At 37.1% G+C, this 24,871-nt stretch overlaps 1 non-coding gene across 1 annotated transcript; it reads right to left on the reverse strand.

Annotated features, from left to right (window-relative positions):
* Nucleotides 1-332: 332 nt before the first annotated feature.
* On the reverse strand, nucleotides 333-404 carry TRNAC-ACA (transfer RNA cysteine (anticodon ACA)). Its single transcript has one exon. It is a non-coding gene; the product is annotated as a tRNA-Cys (tRNA).
* Between the last annotated feature and the right edge of the window lie 24,467 nt (nucleotides 405-24,871).

A 24,871-nucleotide genomic window follows, 5' to 3' on the forward strand; every position in this document is an offset into this window, starting at 1 on the left:
GTCTCTGAGGTTGTTCTCATTTCTTTTCATTCTTTTTTATTTTTCCTCTCTTCTTCATTTATTTCTACCATTCTATCTTCTACCTCACTTAACCTATCTTCTGCCTCTGTTATTCTACTGTTGGTTCCCTCCAAAGTGTTTTTGATCTCATTTATTGCATTATTCATTATATATTAACTCTTTTTTATTTCTTCTGAAAATGAAAGTGAAGCCTCTCAGTCATGTCTGGACTTTTGCGACCCCATGAACTGTAGCCTACCAGGCTCTTCCGTCCATGGGATTTTCCAGGCAAGAATACTGGAATGGGTTCCCATTTCCTTCTCCAGGAGATCTTCCCAACCCAGGGATTGAACCTGGGTCTCCCGCATTGTAGGCAGATGCTTTACCATCTGAGCCACCAGGGAAGTCCAAAGTGAGGACACAGTCCTTGGTAAACATTTCTTGCATCTTCTCAATCCTTGTCTCCAGGCTATTTATCTGGAACTCCATTTTGTTTTCAAGATTTTGGATCATTTCAGTATCATTATTCAGAATTCTTAATCAGGTAGATTCCCTATCTCTTCCTCTTTTGTTTGGTTTGGTGGGCATTTATCCTGTTCCTTTACCTGTTGAGTATTTCTCTGCTTTTTCATCTTGTTTATATTGCTGTGTTTGGGGTGGCCTTTCCGTATTCTGGCAGTTTGTGGTTCCTCTTTATTGTGGAGGTTCCTCACTGTGGGTGCGGTTGGATGTGTGGCTTGTCAAGGTTTCCTGGTTAGGGAAGTTGGTGTTGGTGTTCTAGTGGGTGGAGCTGTATTTCTTCTCTCTGGAGTGCAATAAAGTGTCCAGTAGTGAGTTTTGAGATGTCAGTGGGTTTGGTGTGACTTTGGGCAGCCTGTATATTGAAGATCAGGGCTATGTTCCTGTGTTGCTGGAGAATTTGCATGGTATGTCTTGCTCTGGAACTTGTTGACCCTTGGGTGGTACTTGGTTTCAGTATAGGTATGGAGGCTTTTGATGAGCTCTTATCGATTAATGTTCCCTGGAGTCAGGAGTTCTCTGGTGTTCTCAGGATTTGGACTTAAGCCTCCTGCCTCTGGTTTTTAGTCTTATTCTTACAGTAGCCTCAAGACTTCTCCATCTCCCTTCCAAAGACAATGGGCTGCTTTTCTGGGTGCCTGATGTCCTCTGCCAGCATTCAGAAGTTATTTTGTGGAATTTGCTCAGCGATCAAATGTTCTTTCAGTGAATTTGTGGGGGAGAAAGTGGTCTCCCCATCCTATTCCTCTGCCATCTTAGGACCACCCCAGTTTGAGCATTCTTATCAGGAGAAGCCAAATTCATAGAAACAAAAAGTAGAATGATGGTTTTTAGGGGTTTGGAGAAGGAAATGATGAGGAATTGTTGTTTAATAGGTATAGAATTTCAACTTGGCAAGTTGAAAAAGCTTTGGCTATTACTTCCACAACAATGTAAATATATTGAACACCCCTGAACTTGACACTTAGCAATGGTTAAGATGGTAAATTTTGTGTTATGCAGTTTCTATCACAATAAAAAATAATTTAAAAAGATACTATCCAGCTCAGAGCTATTGTGAATGTCAAATAATATATGACAATTGCTATGTTAAAAAACAATGATTGAAACTTTTTAAGTACCCACAATTGTCAACTTTTATTGCTACTTGAGAACTGAATTTCTTTGTCCACCATTTTTCTTTTGTTGGTGCTGAGGCTTGCTAAACACTGCTTATGCAATGGATGAATTTTATGTAAGTGTGCTTTTATAATGGAGAGTGCTTCCAAGCTTTTTACTTCCAGGAAGTACACCTGTAGTATGCATAATTCATGGCTTAATCCCTACTGTTAGGAAGTTTAGCTGTCTCATACTAGGAATTTTTTCTTTTTCTTTTTTTTTTTTTCTATATGCCATTTCATTTATATTATGTATGAGCTATGGAAGTCCACTGAAACTAAATAAAAATATAACTGGTATTTTCTGTATGATATTTTCTAAAATCACACAGTTTAGAACGGGACTTACATAGGCCACTTCTTATAATTATGTAAGTATTATCATTTATAGCAGCATGTGGACAAGAGGTGTTTTCTTTGGTTTTTATCCCCACTGGCATATATCATTCTTGAACACCTTCTGTCTCTTCAATTAAAATTTACATAAAAATGGATAAAATCAAGGTTAATTTTTTTTATCTAGATTTAAGAAAAAAATGCAACCACCGAACAGCTGTGATTTCTATCATGATCTGTTATTTTTATATGCAGTGGCAGAACTTGTAGGTTTGCCTTGCTTGCAAGCTTACTAAGATTGCTTTTTGCATATGATTGAGGAGTACTTTGCAATCTATTCCTGTGTTACCAGTTCTATAAAAGTGTCTACTAGCATGCTGTCACTCTTCAGTCTCTTGCCAGAAAATATATACATTGTCTGAGGCATAAATCTCCATCTTCAGTAGTATAATGGGTTATAGATGAGTAATCTAAATTTTTAAGATGAGAAAGCAAGTAAAAACCTATTCCACAAAAATGTCGTAACATGCTCTATACCTGAAAAAGAACTCTTGTGGAACCCCCTTCATCATTGTAGCAGCTGTGATTGTAATCAGTTTTAAATGAAGTGTTCCACAGAAAAGGGTTGAGCACACATGTTATGCAAAGTTAAAATACCCAAATATATCTCCTTGTCTTGTTTGTCATCAGATGAATGAAAGCTTATCTGCTGCACTTCATGAAGTCTAAAAATACTCTATACACCTCATCAATGTAAAACAGTGTCTATCCTTGAAACCTAGTCCTCAATTACTCAGCTGTGATCCATTTGTTTGATGCATCCCTTAAAAGTAAAAAATTATAAAGACATGTAAATGATACGTAGCTTTAAAAGACAGTATTAATAATTCTAAAACTTTTCTTTACTTATGACAGTATTCCATTGTTCAAAACTTTGAATTGATATGACTATAATTTTTCTCTTTTAAAGTATTTCTAGAAAACTTCAAGATTTTCCCTATTAATTAATTGGAATGCACTACATTATTTCTCTTGAGGACACTACTATTTTGCCCTTTTTAAAAATATATGGGACAGTACAGTGTTCTATGTGTCTGTTCTATGGAACTGGAGTGTATAACTTCAACAGAGAGTGTTCCTGTGGCATCCACAGAATCATGAATTTCTTCTGAAAGTGTTCAAACACTTAGTAATGATTTGCCCCTATAAGAATGATCCATGTCTTTGCCTAGAGAAAGTTAAGTGTGCCTACTTGAAATTTAATACTTCCTACACTCAAGCTTCTTTTGAACTTGACCACATAGATAATGTGTCTATCTTTAACCACATTTCACAGAATATCTAATTCTCCTAGAATTACCAAAATACCCTTCTTAAGTAGCTATGACTGTCTTTTTTATCATCTACTTTATATAGCCTATTTGGTTAGAAACCAGAATTACCACTAGCTTCTGTCATTTTCCTTCTCTGTGATTTGGATCCTGATGTAAATTTGCTTTCTATCTACTCCTGACCTTAGACTTACCATTGGCAGAGAAATCCTCATAGAAAAATTTCTGTAATACAGGTATTATCCACAAAACTCTTGAACTTTCAGCTGTCTCCCAGATTGCCCAACCCTGCTTACCTGCCTTTCATATCACAGCTCCCTGTGTGTTGAACTGCTTGACTCTGCTCTTCTTTGGCTATGTTTCTGAATTTAGATTATTCCAGATCTGGTCTTAGAGGCACATTTCACCCTGGTTTCTAATCATCCCTTCACCTCCACAGTGTTACATTGAATTCCCTCTGAACTTCATATTTTCACCTGTCTGGTGGCATGAACCATAGGAATTGTGCATTGGGATTGGACATGTAATTAATGATTTTCACATATATTTTATGTGAAGAGACTGTGGGATTTTGCTAAGCATGAATCATATGTATTTTACTACATTACTGTAAAAAATAATTAGTGCAAAATCATGTTAATAAACCAATGAATAGCTAAATTCCAAACTAATAATATGGATGCTTACCATTTTTGTTTATATAACTATATAATAAAATGATTGTTATTATTGAATTCTTTAAGCCCTTTATACACTAAATCTGGGCTTTTAGAAAAGTCTTCATTTAACCTAGCCTAAGTTAGATACAAATCTCATTTTATTCTTTCTAAAACTGTCTGCTTCTTATCTCAAAATTTTCTTAATACATTTCATTTTTTTATTTCAATGTTAGACTATTCTTAGAATCATAAAATAACTCATTTATTGAATAAAATTTTTGTAATAATATGATCCTATTTAATTTTCATACCTATAGAGATAAGTATTTTAAATGCTATTATGTAACATGAAGAGGCTATAAAATTGGAAAGATAAATTTCTTGTCCTAATTGCTAGGGTCAGACTGCAAGACCATGCTCTTTCCTTTCTTTTGTTCCCTGTTTAAGTAAGCCTGGTCACTTTATCCCCTTTTTATCCTCTTCTACACCTATCACACTTATTCACAAAGTGACAGTTGCCTAAAATCTACTTAAGAGCTTATCTAGTTATTTAAATACGAGAGAGTATAGGGATGGTACAGCCAGATCCCAGCAATACAAACAGGAAGGCTTAATCTTATGCTTCCCAAAGTATCATTCACCTTTACTGAACCCTTTTCAAACATCAACATATTTTGGGTCTTTACGTTGTTCCAAAGCATCCAGTATGTACAGAATGAGGAAACATATGACTAAAATCAAGTTACGTATCCCATTACACTTTTTCACATTATTATATTGATCTATCTTCGGGGGAACGGGTGGCTATGGCTTCCCAGGTGGTATTGTGGTAAAGAACCTGCCTGCCAATGCAGGAGACATGAGACACAGGTTTGATCCCTTGGTCAGGAAGATCCCCTGGAGGAGGAAATGGCAACCCCCTCCAATATTCTTGCCTAGAGAACCTCATGGACAGAGGAGCCTGGTAGGCTAAAGTCCACAGAGTTGAAAAGAATCAGACACGACTGAACTGACTTAGCACACCTAGAATATACACATTCTAAAAGTTTTTATATATTAATATTTGGATTAAGTACACTTTAGGCACTACTGTTATACACATTAGACATATATAGCACAAGTATATTATTATAATGATACACATTATACATATGTAGATATAAGTTCATATAACATATATAATTAGTATACATAAGTATACATTAAGATATGTGTATATATTAGTATACTTCTTAAAATTCTGATGCCGATGTTGAATTTTCATGACACTCAAATGATACTGTCCTTTCCTTTCTCCTACAAATCCACATTCTCAATGCACATACCTACACACACATACACACACACACACACACATACACACACAAAGCAAGAGTGGGCCAAAAGTTTTTTTTCTCTTAAGATTAACTAATTTGGTTAAGTTGTAGGTGTATTTTCTCTAATGATTCAAATGTTTCTCTCTTAGAATCTACATTATTTATTATACCCATTTTTTAATATTAAATACATAATATCAGCTAGAATCTGTCACTTCTCAATAGAGAAAACTCCTATTTAAATTGGCTTAAGAAATATTGAAGTCATTCTCAAAAACAGTAACAGTGCAAAGGAAAGTAACACAGTTTAGAATCTCTACAGTTAAACATCAGTAAACTGTATATAGAAGTAATCTTCCTCATCCTTTTCTCTGTTAAATACTAGCATTATATTCAACAGTGAAAGGCTAAACACTTTCTAAGATCAGAAACAAGGCAACAATATCTATTCTTACTTATTCTGGTTAATATCATAGCCAATGAAATAAGGCAAGAAAGTGAGATAAAATACAAAATTATTGGAAAGAATTTAAATAGTCATTATTTTCAGATGACATGATCATGTACAGGAAATCCAAGATTTACAAAAGACCACAAATAACTGGAACCAGTAAGTGAATTTAATAAGGTTACAAAAATGGGCTTACCTGGCAACTTAGACAGTAAAGAATCTGCCTACAGTGCAGTAGATCCAGGTTCAACCCCGGGTCAGGAAGATCCCTGAAGGGAATAGCTACCCATTCCAGTATTCTTGCCTGGAAAACCCTATGGACAGAGGAGCCTGTGGGCTACAGTCCATGTTGTCGCAAAGAATCAGACATGACTGAGTGACTAACACTTCAAAAATAAAAGGTCAATCTAAAAATTAATTATGTTTCTGTACTGGCAATGAGAAATCAGAAGATGAAATGTTAAAACAAACATCCTCATTTATAATAGCATTACAATATTTATGAATAGACAATGATATATGTAAATGACCTGCTTACTACAAAATATTGCACAGAGAAATTAAGGAATGTATAAACAAATAGTGATATGTTTTGTGTTTCTGCATGGGAAATTTCAATATTTTTTTAACAGTGATGTCAGTAAATCAAAGAACTCAAATACAAAAGAGGACATATTGATTGGGAAAGGTATACCCAACTGAATGCAGAGTTCCAAAGAATATCACGGAGAGGTAAGACGGCCTCTTAAAAGAACAGTGCAAAGAAATAGAGGAAATCAATAGGATGGAAAAGACTAGAGAGGTTTTCAAAAAAATTGAAGATACCAAGGGAACATTTCATCCTAGGATGGGCACAATCAAGGACAGAAACAGTAAGGACCTAACATAAGTAGAAGACATTGAGAAGAAGTTGCAAGAATACACAGAACTATACAAAAAAAAAAAAAATTACTTAATAGCCCCGATGGCCACAATTGTATGGTCACTTATGTAGAGCCAGATACCTTGTAGTATGAAGTCAAGTAGGCCTTATGAAGCATTACTATGAACAAAGCTAGTGGAGGTATTTCAAGTCCTAAAAGATGATGCTGTGAAAGTGCTACAACTCAGTATGCCAACGAATTTGGAAAACTCAGTACCCACAGGATTGGGAAAAAAATCAGTTTTCATTCCATTCTCAAAGAAGTACAGTGCCAAAGTATATATTCAAACTACTGTACAAGTATGTTCATCTCACATGTTAGCAAGGTAATGCTCAAAATCCTTCAAGCTAGGCCTTAGCTGTATGTGAACCATGAACTTTCAGATGTATAAGCTAGATTTAGAAAAGGGAGAGGAACCAGAGATCAAATTGCCAACATTCTTTGGATCATGGAAAAAGCTAGGGAATTCCAGAAAAACATCTACTTCTGCTTCATTGACTACCCTAAAGCCTTTGATTGTGTGGATCACAATGAACTGGGATATTCTTAAAGAGATGGGAATATGAGACCACCTTATCTGTCTCCTGAGAAACCTGTATGTGGCTCCAGAAGTAACAATTAGAACCTTACATGGACCAACTGGTTCAGAATTGGGAAAGTAGTATGACAAGGCTGCATATTGTCACCCTGTTTATTTAACTTCTGTGTAGAGTACCTCATGTGAAATCCTGGGCTGGATGAATCACAGTTACTGGGAGAAATATCAATAACCTCAGATATGCAGATGACACCACCCTAATGGCAGAAAGTGAAGGGGAACTGAAGAGCCTCTTGATGAGGGTGAAAGAGGAGAGTGAAAAAGCTCACTTGAAACTCATCATTCAAAAAACTAAGATCATGGTATCCAGTGACATCTCTTCATGGCAAATAGAAAGGAAGAAAGTGGAAGAAAAAACGAATTTTATCTTCTTAGACTCCAATATCATGGCAGACGATGACTGCAGCTGTGAAATGAAAGACACTCTTTGGAAAGAAAGCTATGGAAAACCTAGACAAGAGTATTTAAAAGCAAAGATATCACTTTGCCAGCAAAGTTTCGTATAATCAAAGTTGTGATCTTTCCAGTAGTCATGGACAGATGTGAGAGTTGGATTGTAAAGAAGGCTGAGTGCCGAAGAAGTAATGATTTCAGATTATAGTGCTGGAGATGACTCATTATGGTCCCTCAGATTGCAAGGAGGGCAAACAAATCAATCCTAAAGTAAATCAACCCTAAATATTCACTGGAAGGACTGATGCTGAAGCTGAAGCTCCAATACTTTGGCCACCTGATAGGAAGAGCTGACTCATTGGCAAAAACCCTGATGCTGAGAAAGACAGAAGGCAAAAGGAAGAGGAGGAAGAAGAGGATGAGAATGTTAGATAGCATCAGCAACTCAACGGACATAAATTTGAGCAAACTCCGGGAGATGGTGAAGGACAGAGAGTCCTGGTTTGCTACAGTCCATGGGTTTGCGAAGAGTTGGACACGACTTAGCTACTGAAAAACAACAACAAAATTATGTGACATTAGAGGAAAGGCAAAACAATACTGACATAAAAATACTAAAAATAGCATATTAGTTCTGGCTATTTGGAGAGAATGTCATACTTGGAGAGGGAGAGGAGGCTTTCCACCTTTGCCCACTTATCTGCTTCATGCCTCTTTCAAAGGACTGTTGATTCATATACTTTAATATCCTTTGTATTAAACTGCTAATCCAGTGAGTAAACTAGTTTCCTGAGTCCTGTGAACTGCTCTGACAAATTACTAGAGCCCTAGGAAGAGGCTGTGGGAACCTCTGATTCATAACCAGTTATTTAGAAGCACAGGTAATAACCTAGACTTGGGATTTGTGTCTGAAGTAGAGGCTAGTCTTATAGAACTGAGCCCTTAACCTGTGGGTTCTTGATGCTATCTCTGGGCAAATATTGACAGAATTGTTTTGAGTTGTCAGATTTGTATCTTGTGTCAGAAAACTGCTTGGTAGTGGGCAGAAGAACACACCTACACATATTAGACTTTCTGTCAGAATCTTTAGCAACCATGTGTGATTTTTAATTGAATCAATTATTTATATAGAAGTTGCACAATGGTATTTTCCTCACTCTGTTATTCCTTCCACGTTTCTTATGTTGCATTTTACTATAAGGAAGAGCTTTTCTCCTTCGTACTCAATGTGTATGTATGTGTACAGCATTTTAAAAGTAACACTGTAGATTTCCTGGATTGTATTTTAATTTGATAGATTATGATCCATGAATGTATTACTCATTCCTATACTCATTTCTCTTTTGAGTGTGTGTGTGTGTGTGTGTGTGTGTGTATATAGTGGTTGTTCAGTCTCTGAGTAGTGTCCAACTCTTTGGACCTCTGCAGACCCCATGGACTGCAGCATGCCAGCTTCCTCTGTCCTTCACTATCTCCCAGAGTTTGCTTAGATTCATGTTCATTGGGTTAGTGATCCTGTCTAACCATCTCAATCTCTACTGGCCCCTTCTTCTTTTGCCTTCAGTCTTTTCCAGCATCAGGGTCTTTTCCAATAAGTTGACTCTTTGCATCAGGTGGCTAAAGTATTGGAGCTTCAGCTTCAGTCCTTCCAGTGAATAGATGCCATGATCATAGTTTTTGAATATTGAGTTTTAAGCCAGCTTTTTCACTCTCCTCTTTCACCTTCATCAGTAGGCTCTTTAGTTCCCCTTCACTTTCTGCCATTAGAATAATACCATCTTTACACTGAAGTTGTTGATCTTTCTTCCAGCAATCTTTAATCCAGCTTATGATTCATCCAGTCCAGTATTTTGCATGATGTACTCCACCTAGAAATTAAGTAAGTAGAGTGACAGTATAAAGTTTTGTCATACTTCTTTCCAAATTTTGAACCAGTCAGTTGTTCTATGTCCAGGATTTGGGAACTAGCTTTGCTCATTGGCCTAGGGGTATAATACATTCTAGCTAACATAGCTAGAAGATGTATATTCAACTCACTAGTTCATCCTGATATCTCAAATTTCAGTCCAGTACCACAGAATACACCCTTTTCTTCACTCTTTCCTTAGTTATACCCCCCTTTTCCCACAACAAAAACCTTGTCTCTGAAGAGCAGCAATATATTTACTGATTTGCTGAATCCAGTTGTACACATACACTCATGCATGCCCACAAATATTTTTAGGACACTAGATAACAATGAAAATTTAAGTGAAGTTCAAGATGTTTTTCTTTTTTGTCTTTAGACAATTTATATTGAAATTAGTGGAATAGTTTATTTTGTTCTGACATTATATTATCAACTGGATATAACATTAGTTTCATGTGTTTTTTTTTTTTCTGTTTGGTTTAAATGTATATTTGTTACCATCCTTGTTGATTAGGTTTATTTCTAAACTTGGCAAAACTTTAGTGCGGCTTGAGAAGACGTAACTATTCAGAAAATACATATATACACTCAGGGCATTTTCGCTCCTTTCCATATCTCGTTCATACTCTTTCTGTGCTCCACTCTGTTAAGAACAAACTATTCATTTATTCATCTTCTGTTTTTTCAAGCACAAACACATTTCTGCACATCCACACACTGGAAATAACTTACTTTATTAATAGCTATATTGTACTATATTGCATAGAAGTGCAATAGTTCAGTCATTTTTGTGTCTATACATTTAGGTTATTTCCAATATTTTGGAAATTATTAAAAATAATTATTAAAATTTATTTTAAAATAATTATTAAAAATTAAATTATTAAAAAATGCCTCTATGAATATGTATATGTTTGTGAATATGAATATGTATATGTGTGGATATAGTTTGTATGATTGGAGGTGTCAATTATGAAAAATTCCTATAAGTAAGATTGGTGGTATTGTAGTTTATTCAGGCCACCCTAACAAAGTACCACAGACTGGGCAGCTCAAACAACAACAATCTATATCTTACAGTGAAGAAGGAATTCATAGGGCCTGGACTCTATCTTAGGCCTGTTCATGCTGCTCATGCTCGGCAGCTTTCCAATGGACTCTAAATTCTGTGTTTAGTGCCTATGTAAACAACAACAGAAGGATAAGACCCCCTGCAGGCAGGGGACCCTTGAAGATCATATCTAGGTTACTCATCGCCTAAGAGAAAACATACACTAATCACCGCTTCCTCCAGACAGGCCATAAATTTTTCTGTATCTATCGGAGTGTAACCTCAGGTTTATTGATTATTGGCTAATTGTTCGACTGTTTGAGCACATGAACACATAACATGTGAATGATGGGGTTATTGGGATTGTATTTTCCTTGGTTGATGTAAGTCTCAAGGAATTTGGAGTGGTGGGTTCAGACACGTACACATGGGGTATAAAAGATTTTCACAAATGCTGGTCGGGATCCTTGGCTAAGAGGAGACTCTGCCTTGGGCCCGCTGGTGTAATAAACTGCACTCCACTATCTGCATTGTCCTTCTGAGTGAGTTTGTTTCCTGGAACGCGTGGCTACAACAACAGTTCTGCAGGCTGGGAAATCTAAGATCAAGGTGCAAACCAGGTAGCTTTCATTCTGAGTTTTTTTCTCTTAGCTTGCATGGAAGCCACCATCTCCTTTAGTACTCACACAAATGACCTATTTTAGTGCATTTGTGGTGAAAGTGAGAGATAGTAGACTCCCTGGTGTCTCTTCTTATAAGGACACTAATTCCATCAGATCAGGGCCACACCCTTAAAATCTCACTTAACTTTATAGGCCTTGTCTTCAAGTGCAATTTCAATGTGGTGCATAGCATTGTGCCAAAAGGTATTTCCTGCCACTGTTTAGATTTTCTTCCATCTTTTTTGGTAACATGTATATGTGATGTAAAATGCCTCATTTATTGTAAATGTAAAAGCCTCAATTATTAGTTCAATAAGTTTTAAATTATCCAATGCAGAATATAGGACATTTCCATCATTTTAGAGATTTCACTTATGCCCCATTCTGAGAAATTTGTCTACTTCTAGAGTCAAAACTTATATATATATTCATATCCCATTCCTTTTCATTCAACATAGTGTTATTGAGATTCATCCCTGTTGCTGTGTGCAACTGTAATATATGCCTTTTCATTCCTAAGTATCATTTCATTGTATGCACATAACATGGTTTCTTGATTTGTTTTCTAGTTGATGGATATTTATGTTATGTCCAATTTGGACTACTATAAATAAGGCTAGTATGAGCATTCTTGTACAAGACTTTTTGAAAACATATATTATTATTTCTCTTGAATAAATACATAAAGGTGGATATGTAAATGTTATATCATAGAAATATGTTTCATTTATAAGAAAGTTCCAGTTTTCCAAAATGATATACCATCTTACACTCCTTCTAGAAGTGTATGGGTATTCTAACCACTCCATTTTTTACCAGCATTTGTTATTAGCAATTTTTGATTTTAGCCACACTTGTGTATTTTAATTTGCTTTCTCAAATTAATAATGATTGATATGTTTTCATGTGCCTATCGTTTTTTGCAAATCTTCTTTTTTGAAACAGCTGTACAAATCTTTTGCCTGTTTTTGTTTGTTTGTTTGTTTTTTTCTAATGTTCTCTAAGAATTCATTATATAAAATAGACATAAATCCTTTTTCAGATAAATGTAATGTGAATCTTTTCTCCAGTCTGTGGCTTGACTTATTTATTTTCTTGATGGTATTTTTTAATTCAGTTTCTAGCTCTATCTCTGAAAGCTTGGTTTAGGTTTCTCCCATTGAGTATTACATAGTGCAAAGATCTTGGCAGTTTCTCAGAAGAAAGAAGGGCAGGTGAGGGCAGCCAGTGCATAGGTTCACTCCTGATTGATCCTGGAGATGCAGATTTACTTCCATTTAGAATGGTCTTGACTTTAAAGTAAGTGTTGACCTCCTAAAACCACCCAAGAGACCCTCAGCATGACAGTATGTGCATACGATTCTCACAGTTGAATCACTAAAACAAACTTACTAGTTTTAAAACACTGTTTATGCAATTACTGGGATAATTCCCAATAATTCCCCAGACAGATGGCTCACTGGTAAAGAATCTGCCTGCCATGCAGTAGATGCAGGAGACTCAGGTTTGATTCCTGGGTCAGGAAGAAACCCTGGAGGAGAAAATGGCAACCCACTTCAATGTTCTTGCCTGGAAAATTCCATGGACAGAGGAGCCTGGTGGGCTGCAGTTAGTGGGGTCTCAAAGAGTCAGGCATGACTAAGCATGCATACATGCATACTCAATTATAATATTCAGAGTTAATTGATTATTATAACCATACCCTGTATATTATCAAAATGACTAAAATGATGTGGAGATTTGTTTTTTAGTAAACCTCTTTTCTTTCCAGTAACTAGAAAGAATAAAGGAATGTGAGGTATGTACTGGTAAATCTCTGGGGTTTTGTGGGATTAGGTTTAGACTTTTTCTTTTGAATCACAAAGCTTTTTCTTAATATAGCCCCAGTCACAGGCGAATTTGCTCTTTGTGTCCTCCAACCTGGCCTACTCTGAGGAATTCTAATCAAGGGTATCTTTTTTTTTTTTTTTTTTTTTTTAAAATTTTATTTTATTTTTAAACTTTTAATCAAGGGTATCTTGAAGAGCTTCTCCTAAGTTTCCCTAGTTGCAACCAGGACAGAGCACAGCACAGAGCTTGATAACTGCCTCTGAGTGCTGATGGTGTGTGCCCTGAGGGAACAGAGAGGAACTCTCTCTGTATAACGCCTCCAGCTATATAAACCTCCCAAGGCGCTTCATTTGATATTTAATGGCTGACTCAAAACACTTATTTACTGAAAATCCTCTTTTAGCCACTTGGACAGTTTAAAAACTTAAAAAAAAAAAAAATTCCCTCCCATATTTAGGGCTTTTCCATTTTCTGTCTTTATCCATTTCAATTTGAAAGTCAGGGTCAGGTCAACCTGAAAAGAAAAGGTAAGCTTACATATTTCTCGCTCTCCCTCTCTCTCTCTTTTTTTTTTTTTAAGCTACAGTGACTGTTATATATCTTTGTTACTCTTAAGACCAAAAAAAGCAAAAACAAAGGCATGCCATAGGCTCCTCAGTCCATGGGATTTTCCAAGCAAGAGTACTGGAGTGGATTGCCATTTCCTTCTCCAGGGGATCTTCTCCACCCAGGAATCGAACCTGGGTCTCCCTCATTGCAGGCAGACACTTTACCATCTGAGCCACCTTTGTGATCCCACTCTTAGAACAATTACCCAAAAAAATCCATTTCTATGAAGTATATACATATTTCTGTTTATGTATAATGTATAAATATATATATTGTGTTTGTATGTGTGTGCTCAGTCATGTCTGATTCTTTGCAATTCCATGGACTGTACCCTGCCAGGCTCCTCTGTCCATGGGATTCTCCAGGCAAGAATACTGGAGTGGGTTGCCATTTCCGTCTCTAGAAGATCTTCCAGACCCAGGGATGTACCCACATCTCTTGTGTCTCCTGCATTGGCAGGAGATTCTTCACCAGTAAAGCAACCTGGTAAGCCTCTTATGTACTTATAAATGACAAAGATTTAACAGTCAAAATTATAGCCCCAAGTGGCAGAAATTAATGAAGCTAATTATAACACCTTTTGGCATAGATATCCTGTTGAAGTCTTTTGATATCAAAGTACCTAGACCAGAAAGTTAAGTACATATAGCCTATGTGTTTCTTAGCCCTCTCCTGAATGAGGAGAGGGAAAATGCAAAAGTAAAGCCTTTTCTCTAACAAGTACTTTACAGGATTACTAACAGGAATTCACATCCAGAATGGAGTTTTATCTCAACTCACATTTCTCCTTCCTTACACTCTGATACTAATGAGCATGGCAGTGGCTAAAAGGTCAAAAGAAAGAACCAAGAGAAAAAGGAGTAGGGTCTTAAATGATAAGAATTGAATAGATGGTTCTTGAACACTCAAGTTGTTCCTTTAGGTTACCAAGTATGAACACACCTGTATTCTGTCTGCAATGAAGATGGTAGCTCATGTTAACTAGAAAGTTTATTAATCCAATGGTCTTAAATGATAAGAATTGAACAGATGGTTCTTGAACACTCAAGTTGTTCCTTTAGGTTACCAAGTATGAACACACCTGTATTCTGTCTGCAGTGAAGATGGTAGCTCATGTTAACTAGAAAGTTTATTAATCCAAACGCACAGGATAACAAACTCTGTTCATGCTTTTGCAGTAAACAGGCATCTCAGGTAGCACTAATGGTAAAGAATTTACCTGCCAATACAGGAGACATAAGAGAAGCTGGTTTGACTCCTGGTTTGGGAAGACCCCCTGGAGTAAAAAATGGCAACCTGCTCCAGTATTCTTGCCTGGAAAATTCTATGAACAGGGGAGTCTGGTGGGCTATAGTCCGTGGGGCTTCAAAGAGTCAGACCCAACTGAGCACTTTGTAGTAAACAAAGAAATCTAGCCTCTGATAGACTACCACCTAAATAATAAATGTTTGATACCTTATATTTTTAAACTATGCTAACATGTTTAATATCATTTAATCTGTTTTGAAGTCTTCCCTGGTGTTTCAGATGATAAAGAATCTGCCTGCAATGCAGGAGACCCCGTCAATCCCTGGGTTGGGAAGATCCCCTGGAGAAGGGAATGGCTACCCACTCCAGATTCTTGCCTAGAGAGTCCCATGAACAGAGGAGCCTGGCAGACTGCACTCCATGGGGTCCCAAAGAGTTAAACATGACTAAGTAACTAAGCACAGAGCACAGTCTGTTTTGCATTTTTTTTTTTTCCTTTATAATTGAGGAAATTGAGGCTTTGGAAAGTTCTGTAGGTTTTTTTGTTGTTGTTGTTTTTGTTTTTTACAAGGCTAGTAAGTATCAAGTTATTGATTCAAATATGCCCCTTAAATTGTATTTATAATAACTCTATTTATAATGCCCAGTAATAAATAATGCTGAAAATTAAAAAGTCTTTAATAGTCAAGATACTGGCAAACAGAAAGCATTGGATATCAGCGAGTTGATGGTTACGAATACTGCCCATACAATTGCACTGGAAAGCCACAACAAATTGTCCTAAAATCCTAGATCTACTCTGGCAGACAGAGCCCTTAACTGGAATTTCTAAGAAAGGTACCTTGTTGATGTATAGTGGTTAACAGCATTGTGGAGTGTGGAGCAGGGCTCATCAGAGGGGAGAGTGAAGGAGTAGAGAAATATAAATCTGAGCCTCATCAGAATATTTTGGGTCTCAGGACAGGCTTCATACTAAATTAGAGTTAATTGGAAAAATTAAAAATCAGAAGCCAATTTGAAGGAAAAGTGACCACAGAGAGTTAGGAGAAGGGATGCCTGTGTGCCTGCTCAATTGCTTCAGTCTTGTCTTGACTCTGTGCAACCTCATGGACTGTAGTCTGCCAGGCTCTTCTGTCTATGGGAATTCTCCAGGCAGGAATACTGTCATGGGTTGCCATTCCCTCCTCCAGGGGACCGTCCTGACCCAAGGATTAAACCCATGTTTCTTTATGTCTCCTGCATTAGCTAACAGGTTATTTACCACTAGTGCTACCTAGGAAGTCTCAGGAGAAAGTATGCCACATACTCAAGTATAAACAGTTGGAAAATAAGAGAGGTTGGAATTTCAGTTATACTAATGTGATAGAGACACACCATACAGATAATTGGTTCTCAATTGTGACTTCTCAAAAAGGCCACCAGGGAAACTTATTGATCAGATTGATTTTATTAGATTCACTACAGTAAGGGAGAACACAAACTTGACAGAGTCTTAATAATCTCAAAATAGGAAAGTGAAACAAAGGATTTATAGAGTTCTAGGGACTGAACTCGAAGAAGGCAATGGCACCCCACTCCAGTGCTCTTGCCTGGAAAATCCCATGGATGAAGGAGCCTGGTGGGCTCCTGGGTGACCCCTCCATGGGGTCATTAGGAGTCAGATACAACTGAGCAACTTCACTTTCACTTTCCACTTTCATGCATTGGAGAAGGAAATGGCAACCCACTCCAGTGTTCTTGCCTGGAGAGTCCCAGGGATGGGAGAGCCTGGTAGGCTGTCGTCTATGGGGTCGCACAGAGTCGGACACGACTGAAGTGACTTAGCAGCAGTTAAGGAGGTCTTGCAAAACCAGAAATTAGTTAGAATTTTTAGCAATTATGACAACATAACCTTGAATTGCTGCACACATAGAGGCACAGGTCTTGAAGCAAGTCTCAATCAGGAAGCTGTTAGATTTGATAAGTAATTCGTTTAGTTGGCTTTTTTCTTCTATAAAAAGATAGTTCCTGGAGCAAGCTACTAAACTGTTTTATCTGGTTCCAGTATAATTTAACACAAGGAAAGAGAATTATCTTGTGTTCGGTTCTCGTAGTATAGAAGAACTGAATTCCAGTGACCTTATGTGTGTGTGTGTGTGTGTGTGTATGTGTGTGTGTATGCATAAAAGAGAGAAATTTATAATTTAATGAATGTGGGTAGTAATCACCACCAGTTGCTCCTGAGAGTTACTGATGAAAAACAAAACTCTGATATTCCCTCAGTTATCTCAGTCTGTATGTTGAACATATTGTTCACAAATCTGAAGTGTTTTTCATAAATTCGGACTTATAAATAAGTTGATTGGCCTGGTACTCAAGTGAAGAAATGGAATTATCTTTCAGTCTTGGAAATTTTACCAAATTTTCAAAGATCAATTTCCTATTAGTGACTTTCAGCTTACCGATGACCCCATAGCATCCCATCCCTTATTAGCTGTCATTCACTCTACCAAAGCATATGGCACTTAGTTTCAATGTGTTGCTTACTGTGGTCAAGGGAAGTCCAGGTAGGAAGCAGGCAAGAGCTTATAGGTATCTATCTGGTCTTAAGTACTCCAGCTAATTAAAACTGGAGAAAGGTGAGCTGACACCATTACTAAGTCTTTTCAAAGAGGTAGATAGATATAAGGAGAAAACTGCTTCTTAGGCACAGTTAACTGCATTTAAGGTAGAGTTTTCAGGCACATTAAAAAAAAAACACACACACACATTTTTATAACCTCATACATTTCTCTAGAAGACATTGGTTTTTTGTGTAAAAATATATGAAGGAGAGGGAGAACAAGATGGCAGAGGAGTAGGTGGATATGGAGTACATCTCTTTCCAGGGATACATCAGGAATACACCTTCAGACACAGAACAGCATGCAGAACACCAGCTCAGAGCAGACAGGAGTACCTGACCAGCAGAAAAGAATATACAGGCTGAAAGTGAGAGGATGGAAAATTATATTCCATGCAAATGGAAGCAAAAGAAAGCTGGAGTACCAATCCTCACATCAGACAAAATAGACCTTAAAATAAAGAATATTACAAGAGATAAGGAAGGACACTACATAATGATGGAGGGATCAATCCAAGAGGAAGACATAATAATTGTAAATATCTATACACCGAACATAGGAGCACCTCAATACATAAGAAAAACACTAACAGACACAAAAGGAGAAATTGACAGTAACACAGTAATAGTAGGGGACTTTAACACCCCACTCACATCAATGGACAGATCATCAAAACAGAAAATTTATAAGTCTTAAGTGATACATTAGATGAGATGGACCTCATTGATATCTTCAGAACATTCCATCCAAATGCAGAAGTATACACCTTCTTCTCAAGTGCACATGGAACATTCTCCAGGATAGACCACATCTTTGGTCACAGATCAAAACTCAGTAAATTTAAGAAAATTGAATTCGTATCAAGCATCTTCTCTGACCACAACACTTTGAAATTAGATATCAATTACAAAAAAAAAAAAAAAAAACCTGTAAGAAACACAAACACATGGAGATTAAACAACAAGTTTCTATATAACCAACAGGGTCCTGAAGAAATCAAACAAGAAATCACAAAATTTCTAGAAACAAATGGCAATGAAAACACAACAAGTCAAAACCTATAGGATGCAGCAAAAGCAGTCCTAAGAGGGAAGTTTATAGCAATACAATCCTACCCTCCAAGAATCAAGAAAAATATTGAATATACAACCTAATTTTACACCTAAAACAACTGGAAAAAGAACCAAAAAAACCCCCAAAATTAGTAGAAGGAAAGAAATCATAAAGATTCAAGCAGAAATAAATGAAAAAGAAATGAAAGAAATAGTAAAGATTAATAAAACTAAAAGCTGGTTCTTTGAGAAGATAAACAAAATTGACAAACCTTTAGCCAGACTCATCAAGAAAAAAAGAGAAGAGTCAAATCAACAAATTTAGAAACAAAAGAGAGTTTACAACAGACAATGCAGAAATACAATAAGAGATTGTTATGAACAACTATATGGCAATGAAATAGATAACCTGGAAGAAATGGACAGATTCTTAAAAAAGTTCAATCTTCCAAGACTGAACCAGGAAGAAATAGAAATTATGAACAACCCAATTACAAGCACTGAAATTGAAGCTCTGATCAAAAATCTCCCAAAAAACAAATACCAGGACCAGATGGCTTCACAGAATTCTATTAAGAATTCTATTTAGAGAAGAGCTAATGCCTATCCTTCTAAAACTCTTTCAAAAAATTGCACAGGAAGGAACACTTTCAAACTCATTCTACGAGGCCACCATCACCCTGATACAAAAACTGGATAAAGACAACACACAAAGATAAAACTAAAGGCCAATGTCACTGATGAACATAAATGCAAAAATCCTCAACAAAATTTTAGCAAACAGAATTCAGTAACACATAAAAAGCTCATAGACCATGATCAAGTTGGGTTTATTCCAGGAATGCAAGGATTCTCCAATATACACAAAACAATCATAACAAATTGAAAGATAAAAACCATATGATCATCTCAATAGATGCAGAAAAAGCCTTTGACAAAATTCAGCACCCATTTATGATTAAAACTCTTCAAACAATGGGGGCTTAGAAGGAACCTACCTCAACATAGTAAAGGCCATATATGATAAGCCTACAGCAAACATCATTCTCAATTGTGAAAAACTGAAAGCATTACCCCCAAGATCAGGAACAAGACAAGGGTGTCCACTTTCATCACTGTTATTCAGCATAGTTCTGAAAGCCCTAGCCTCAGCAATCAGAGAAGAAAAAGAAATAAAAGAAATCCAGATCAGAAAAGAAGTAAAGCCCTCACTATTTGCAGATGACATGATACTGTACATAGAAAACCCTAAAAATAGTATCAGAAAATTACTAAAGCTAATCAGTGGATTTAGCAAAGTTGCAGGATACAAAATCAATACACAGAAATCACTTGCATTTCTATATACTAACAATGAAAAATCATATACACAGTGAAATATTATTCAGCCATAAAAAGGAACACCTTTGAGTCGATTCTAATGAGGTGGATGAACCTAGAACCTACTACACAGAGTGAAGTGAGTCAGAAAGAGAAAGATATATATCATATTCTAATGCACATATATGGAATCTAGAAAAATGGTTCTGAAGAATTTATTTACAGGGCAGCAAATAGGAAAGAGTACGTCAAGGCTGTATATTGTCACCCTGCTTAATTAACTTATATGCAGAGTACATCATGAGAAACACTGGGCTCAAAGAAGCACAAGCTGGAATCAAGATTGTCAGGAGAAATATCAATAACCTCAGATATGCAGATGACACTACCCTTATGGCAGAAAGTGAAGAGGAACTAAAAAGCCTCTTGATGAAAGTGAAAGTAGAGAGGGAAAAAGTTGGTTTAAAGCTCAACATTCAGAAAACGAAGATCATGGCATCTGGAAACAGTGTCAGACTTTATTTTTTTGTCAGGGCTCCAAAATCACTGCAGATGGTGACTGCAGCCGTGAAATTAAAAGACGCTTACTCCTTGGAAAAAGAGTTTTGACCAACCTAGATAGCATATTGAAAAGCAGAGACATAACTTTGCCAACAAAGGTCCATCTAGTCAAGGCAATGGTTTTTCCAGTGGTCATGTATGGATGTGAGAGTTGGACTGTGAAGAAGGCTGAGCACCAAATAATTGATTTTTTTGAACTGTGGTGTTGGAGAAGACTCTTGAGAGTCCCTTGGACTGCAAGGAGATCCAACCAGTCCATTCTGAAGGAGATCAGCCCTGGGATTTCTTTGGAAGAAATGATGCTAAAGCTGAAACTCCAGTACTTTGGCCACCTCATATGAAGAGTTGACTCATCGGAAAAGACTCTGATGCTGGGAGGGATTGGGGGCAGGAGCAGAAGGGGACAACAGAGGATGAGATGGCTGGATGGCATCACTGACTCAATGGACGTGAGTCTGAGTGAACTCCAGGAGTTGATGATGGACAGGGAGGCCTGGTGTGCTGCGATTCATGGGGTTGCAAAGAGTCAGACACAACTGAGTGACTGAACTGAACTGAAAGGAGAAACAGACATAGAGAACAGACTTGTGGACATGAGGAGAGGGGAGGAGAGGGTGAGATGTATGGAAAGAATAACATGGAAACATATTACTATATGTAAAATAGATAGTAAATGAGAATTTGCTGTGTGGCTCAGGAAACTCAAACAAATTGAAACTCTGTATCAATCTAGAGGGGTGGGGTGGAGAGGGAGATGGGAAGGAGGCTTAAAAGGGAGGGATATGTGTATGCCTATGGCTGATTCATATTGAGGTTTGACAAAAAACAACAAAATTCTGTAAAGCAATTATCCTTCAATAAAATATATATATATATATGAAGCAAACTTACTGGAAAGTGTAGCAAACATCAGTAGGTGACTTCATTGATGACTATGATGATTCCATGTTTCTATCAAGTATTTTGACACTTTGTGCTAATTGTCAGGTATTCATATTTAAACATTATAAAAGGTAGCTTTTATCTGTAGTTGCTTCATATGCCTCTAAAATATATATCACCTGATTATTCTTTTAAACAAAAATAAGTTTTACATTTGTTCCCAAAGAAGACTAGTAACTGGTAATATATTGATTTTATTCTGAAATTAGTTGTTGTTGTTGTTTTTCACTCATTGAGTCGTGTCCAACTCTTTGCGACCCCATGGACTGCACTACGCCAGGCTTCCCTGTCCTTCACCATCTCCCAGAGTTTGCTCAAACCCATGTCCATTGAGTTGGTGATGCCATCCAACTATCTTATTCTATGTCGTCCCCTTCTCCTCCTGTCTTAATCTTTCCCAGTACCAGGGTCTTTTCCCATGAGTTGGCTCTTTGCATCAGGTGGCCAAAGTATTGGAGCTTCAACTTCAACATCAGTCCTTCCAATGAACACCCAGGACTGAGTTCCTTTAGGATGGACTGGTTGGATCTCTGTGCAGTCCCAGGGACTCTCAAGAGTCTTCTCCAACACCACAGTTCAAAAGCATCAATTCTTTGGCGCTCAGTCTACTTTATGATCCAACTTTCACATCCATGCATGACTACTGGAAGAACCATAGCTTTGACTAGATGGACCTTCATTGGCAAAGTCATGCCTCTGCTTTTTAATATGCTGTCTAGGTTGGTCATAGCTTTTCTCCCAAGGAGCAAGTGTCTTTTAATTTCATAGCCACAGTCACCCATCTGCAGTGATTTTCGAGCCCAAGAAAATAATGTCTGTCACTGTTTCCCCATCTATTTGCAATGAAGTAATGGAAATGGATGCCACAATCTTAGTTTTTTGAATGCTGCATTTTAAGTTAACTTTTTTCACTCTCCTCTTTCACTCTCATCAAGAGGCTCTTTAGTTCTTCTTGGCTTTCTGCAATAAGGGTGGTGTCATTTGTGTATCTGAGGTTATTGATGTTTCTCCCAGCAATCTTGATTCCAGCTTGTGCTTCATCCAGCCCAGCATTTCACATGATGTACTCTGCATATATAGTAAATAAACAGGTTGACAGTACATAGCCTTGATGTACTCCTTTCACAATTTGGAATCAGTCTGTTGTTCCATGTCCAGTTCTAACTGTTGCTTCTTGACTTGCATACAGGTATCTCAGAAGGCAGATAAGGTGGTCTGGTATTCCCATCTCTGTAAGAATTTTCCAGTTTTTGTGATCCACACAGTCAAAGGATTTAATGTAGTCAATGAAGAAAAAGTAGATGTTTTTCCAGAATTCTCCTGCTTTTTCTATAATCCAGTGGATGTTGGCAATTTTTTCCTCTGGTTCCTCTGCCTTTTCTAAATCTAGCTTGTACATCTGGAAGTTCTGATATAGAAAATTTGTGAAAATAGAATCTTGGATTTCTTAACCACTTTATTTTTGTCTGACTTCCCACGGAATAATCAACTTGGAAGGTCCTAATAAGAATCCTTTGTATTATAATTAGAAAGGAATACTGAAGTTTTTTTGTTTGTTTTTTTAATTAGAACCATGCAAAGATAGAATAACTGTTTTGTGAGATAATCATTTCAATTGTCAGAACTGATAAAGAATTTTGTGAGTGACTGACTCTCAGAGTCAACCAAGAAGGAATTGCTACAGTGAGAAAAAATTTAGTGTAGATGACATTTATAACTGATAGACTTTTCTATAGAGAGTTCAGTATAAGAACTAGCTCTAAAACTTTGTTTGATAACTTGGTTTGGTACCACATTTCAAAATACCATTATATACCTACAAAGGTAGACTTAACTTTTCCCTCAGCTTGACCAAATAATAGATACTTTTCTTCTCAGGTTCAGCTCCCTGGCCTCCCTTTCCTTAGAAAATTTACTTCAGAAAGCTATATATGTAAATTCTACTCCTTTGAGATATAAAGTTTTTGAAGCCTCCTATCAATTTTATAACCCAGGACTGTCTTTCTAATAGATATAGGAGTGATCCCTCTGAAATCTGATCATCAAGGAAGATGGTGCCCCATTGACCTCCCTCTGTGGGAGATTAGAAGACTAACCCCAGTAGCCTAACTTCAGGAAGCACGTTGGTTCAAGTAGTGCAGTATAAATAAAACAGTGTTCCTGAAAGGAAATAAAACCAGAAAATGATGTTGATCTAGGTCTTGAAGGGTCTTGATCACCAGGCCAAGGGTTTTGGATTTTATCCTATGAATCATGAGAAGCTGCTGAAGTATTTTAATCTAGAGAGAAAAATGGTCACATTTGCATGCTATGATGCAGCTTGATTGTAAAAAGGTTTTTGCTTATACATTCCCTCAAAATATTGATATTGTGAAAAAATATAGCAACTCATAAAGATTTTCTCAAAACCAAGATTTAGAATTGACATATTGTCAAGAGGACATGGGGGGGAAAAGCCAGCATGAGACCCTGATCAGAGGAGCATTCTCAAGAAGGTCAATTTTGGGAAGAGCAACCCATGGGAATAGAGGATGGATAGTGATTCCCTTAAAATTATTTGGCCTTACATGTTCCTTGGCAAATGTTGACCATTTCCATCTATATGAATACAACATTTTGAAGGCTGCTGAGGGACAGTGCAATGGAGAATATGAAGACCTAACCCAGATCAGTAGAATATTTTATATTTTTATAATTAGCATTTTATTTTGGGGGGCTCCAAAATCACTGCAGATGGTGACTGCAGCCATGAAATTAAAAGACACTTACTCCTTGGAAGAAAAGTTATGACCAACCTAGATAGCATGTTGAAAAGCAGAGACATTACTTTGCCAACAAAGGTCCGTCTAGTCAAGGCTATGGTTTTTCCTGTGGTCATGTATGGATGTGAGAGTTGGACTGTGAAGAAAGCTGAGCACCAAAGAACTGATGCTTTTGAACTGTGGTGTTGGAGAAGACTCTTAAGAGTCCCTTGGACTGCAAGGAGATCCAACCAGTCCATTCTGAAAGAGATCAGCCCTGGGATTTCTTTGGAAGGAATGATGCTAAAGCTGAAACTCCAGTACTTTAGCCACCTTATGTGAAGCGTTGACTCATTGGAAAAGACTCTGATGCTGGGAGGGATTGGGGGTGAGAGGAGAAGGGGACGACAGAGGATGAGATGGCTGGATGGCATTACTGACTCGATGGACGTGAGTCTGGGTGAATTCTGGGAGTTGATGATGGACAGGGAAGCCTGGCGTGTTGCGATTCATGGGGTCACAAAGAGTCGGACACGACTGAGTGACTGAACTGAACTGAACTGAATTAGCATTTAGTAGGAAATTCAGAAGTGGAAGTAGATTTTAGTTGTTGTTCCATTAAAAAAAAAAAAATCACTCCAAACTTATTGGCATAAAATA

This window comes from Bos javanicus, chromosome 4, assembly GCF_032452875.1.
Source record: "Bos javanicus breed banteng chromosome 4, ARS-OSU_banteng_1.0, whole genome shotgun sequence".
NCBI classification, from domain to species: domain Eukaryota; kingdom Metazoa; phylum Chordata; class Mammalia; order Artiodactyla; family Bovidae; genus Bos; species Bos javanicus.